Consider the following 3,962-nt stretch of genomic DNA (forward strand, 5'->3'; position numbering starts at 1 on the left):
TGCATGTGTGCAGGAAAACAACGGCGTAGAGGCGTGGCTTGTGGTGGTCAGCTCGGAGGACCGCTTCATGCAGATCGTGCGCGTGAGACTCGTAGTGCATGGAGTTAGTGGCTTGTGCGCTACGTGCGCGGGTGACCTGGGCAGATTGTTGCTCCTGTGTGCATATAAGCCACCGTGTACTTGTTTTGTTTTGGTAAGAGAGTTGGAAATACAGAAAACCAGGCGTTCGTCGCCGGGGCGTCCGTCGCCGCAGCTCCTTGTGTCTGTGTGTTTGTGTTCTCGGCGTGAGTCTTCCGAGTAGCACCAAAATCCGTTGTTTTGGCTGAGTGCTCTCTCTTCCACTGTTCATCTTCTTCCTCGGTTCGCTTGAGTTCCAGTGCTGCGTGAGAGCTTCTGTCCGCGTGTGTTGCGCCCAGCTAGCGTGTGTCGCCGGAGGTAGCTCCAACAGCGCCCTCCCACCCTATCAATCAAGCCTTCCAAGTACGTCGCCAGGCGCAGCGCGGGGGAGGCCTGTAAGCCCGTCGCCACCTCCACCGCAGACTAGGAGACTCCCCAAATACCTCACAGGCACTCCTCACGCACACGCGAACACCATGGTGCCAGCCTACATTGCCCTGCTCATGCTCCCCATGGCCACGATGGCGACGGCGACCATGGACCCAGCCGAGAGGGAGACGCTGTTCCGTGTCATGGAGGTTGTGTCCTCGGACCGGGACTGGCGCACTGAGAGTCCCGACCCTTGTGGCGCACCGTGGCCGGGCCTCGAGTGCAAGTCAACCACCCCTGGCGCGGGCGCTGTTGGCTTCGCCCAGGAACCACTCAACCACACACACACCAACACTCTTGGCGAGAGGTAGAAGAAGCACAGTAGACACACTGTTTTCCAGTGACGAACGCCGCGGCGATGAACTCGCCTGTATCTTGGCTACTTTATTCACTGGACTTGGCAAAGAAAACATGAAGGAGTACAGGGCTACTTATAGACAAGGACATGCCACGAAGCTCGCCTCCATGCCGGCCTTCGCGCCATGATCCGCAGGATTCGCGCAGCAACACCGTGAGCCACTTGCTCATCCGGACGACGCGGCTTCCACCATGCGAATCGGCGCCACGCACACCACTACTCCCATGGCGTGGTTTATTCCTGACAGGCGCAGACTCGGGCGCCAGCAACGCGGCCGATGCGGTGCGCATGCACGTCGAGCAGCTGGATTTCGGCGTGGAGCCCAACCCGACATGCAAGGATGCGGTCGCCTTCCCTACCAAGGTGTTCTCCCTGCCCCACCTCCAGTTCCTCTTCTTCATCGACTGCTTCACGAAGCCGGCCGCCACCATGACTCACCTTGCCGACGCCCGCCAAACTCTCGACTTCCGGCCTGCAGCAGCTCAGCATCAAGGCAAACCCGTCGCTATCCGAGACGATGCCATCAGATCTGCCCAGCCTCCGGTCTCTCCAGGTACTCACCATCTCCGCCCAGAATGGCCTGGTCCGTGGTGAGATCTCGCATGCCGTAGTCACGTTGCTGGTGTGCCTCGACCTTAGCTACAATTCGCTCACCGGGCCAGTGCCGAGCTAGATTGGTGAGCTGAAGAACGTGGTCGGTCTCGACCTAAGCTACAACTCGATGTCCGGCCGCATCCCGAGCTGGATCAGCGAGCTGCGGCAGCTAGACCTGGGCTTGAACAACCTCACCGGTGGCATCCCGAACATCATCACCAACCTGGCCTCGCTCACCTTCTTGGCGCTCAGTAACAATGGGCTGATCGGCTATTTCCCTCTTGGAATCTCCGAGTTGCGAAACCTCACGGTCACGAAGGAGATGAGAGGGGGAAGAGCCCATTTCCTCCGTTGGATCACATGCACGACTGAGATGAAACTGAAGTCATGGTAACTTCAGTTCTGAGGTCCAAGAGCTAAATTCACTTACTGCAAATGCTTGGTGAATGGCTGGCAACTCGACTCCGAGCCTCTCTGCCGGTGGATCCAAGCAGCACTTCAACCCACCGTAGATTCTTCGCAGCTGCAACTCCTCCATGGTTTGCTGCGTCTGACCAAAGCAGATGCCTCGTCGCCTGCCCGCCTCCCTACCACGCGCTCACCTACCGATTGTCGCTTAGGGTTAGTCACTTAAGACTATCCCTAACCATATTCTCTTCATTTCGTTTCCTTCCTGATTCATTTTTCCGTTCCTATTCCCTTTATTTTCTCTCATCTTCAACAGCTTTTCTTCGAGGGGACTCGCGAAGGAAAATGAGAGAGAATCTCGTCCTGAAGGGAATGACCCTAGGAATTCCGTCGTGAAAGGAACTGTGAAGTGAAACCGTTGGAGCGTTGAAGGGAACGAGAATTCCTTCACGACGGGAATCTCGTCCGCGAAAGAAAACCCTTGAGAATAGCATAAAATTAGTCGGATACTCGGTTAGAGTATTGTATATCATACAGGGTACCATAGACTTTCTTTTCTCATTTGTAATAGGTTAATAATTTTTTGGGCTAAAATCTAGGTGGTCCTAGATCTACTCGGACTACCTTTTAGATCCGCTGATATCCTGTGCTTCTAGCCAAGGCAGAGGTGGTAAAAGAGTTGCGTACTTGGTCATTAAGACTTGGCAGGGTCATATGAGTTACTCCTCTTTTCAAAGGAAAAATTAGTAGTAACGATTTGGCTGTGCAGTAAAACTCTATAACTTTTTGTTATCAATGATCTTTTTCTATATATGTGTTAAGATTGAACATTCGGAATGATATGACTATACTTTTTCCTTCAAAAGATAGTATCATAATATTATAAATATCATCATAGAAAAATTAGTGGTCAAAGTTTTGAAAAGTTTTGATCGGTGACAGTATCAATGATCACGACGTTTTTGCCTTTTATTGAAGGCACCTTACGCGCAACTGCGCAAGAGCACAAGAGATCCCAGCTGATGACTATTTCATTGAATTCCTCCAATAGGTATTTCGACCGAAAATATTTTTACAATGATTTTTCGGGACTCAAACCGGTGACGCGTAGATGTGAGAGTGCTAAGATGGCTTACAATTGTCACACAATCTAAGAACTAAGGCCACGTTATAGGCCCTGTGAAATTCTTGCAAAATTATTATGAAATTCTTGCATTCCAAATGTAATCTGAAGAGGTTTCCCACGAAAGTTACGGAACCGAGAATGATCGTCCAAGTCACAGTGGAAGTGCTCTGTCCTAACTGAGTTTGTGATTTGCATCTCAAAGTACCTAACCAGCTGGCCAAGAATACAAAGGGCATTTTGTGATCTAGTCTTCAAAATTAGATTTTGATCATAATTTTTTATAAAATATATCATTTATAGCTGCAAAATAGCACGAAAACATTTTAAAATATAAATTTAGTTTTATAACTTTTATGCACTAGATATACCTATAATTTAACTAACTATTGGTCAAAGTATATAAAGGTTGATATTTTTTCAAAATGAAACATACTTTGTATTTTTGGACCAAGGGAGTATAAATTACGCCGTGAGCGGTGAGCACAGGTATGCAGTGGCCGTGACTTCGTGCTTCACATTTTTTTGGTGAATACAACCAAGGTTTGAAATGGACGCAACTAACCTAATTAAACCCGTGGCAGATTCATGCATCGGGCTACACCTACTCTTGTGCGGCCAGTCGATATCCGAGGACAAGGTTTTGTCCTTGTGTTGGAGCTGGACAGTTCACATAATCTCGTCGCCGTTCTGTCTTCACCTGCTGCGTACGCCGGCGGCCGGAGCTCGACGGCAGCTGCCAGCCGCCAGGCCAGCTCGCGGTGGGCACGTACGTGTGGTGCCAGGTTCGAGGCAGAGAAAGCAGATTTCGACCGGTTGTTATAAATATTGCACAACAGATCGAACGTAGAGAAAATGTGTATAAATATATAGAGGAACTACAATGATCCGTCTATTCTTTCCGCGCAACATACAAAATCTATATATACAACA

The 3,962-nt window shown here is 49.8% G+C and overlaps 1 pseudogene; it reads left to right on the forward strand.

Moving 5' to 3' along the window:
• The first annotated feature begins 593 nt into the window (after window positions 1-593).
• LOC133906039 (receptor like protein 29-like) lies at window positions 594-1,894 on the forward strand (annotated as a pseudogene).
• The last annotated feature ends 2,068 nt before the right edge of the window (window positions 1,895-3,962 follow it).

Source organism: Phragmites australis, chromosome 23 (genome assembly GCF_958298935.1).
Source record: "Phragmites australis chromosome 23, lpPhrAust1.1, whole genome shotgun sequence".
Taxonomy (NCBI): Eukaryota; Viridiplantae; Streptophyta; class Magnoliopsida; order Poales; family Poaceae; genus Phragmites; species Phragmites australis.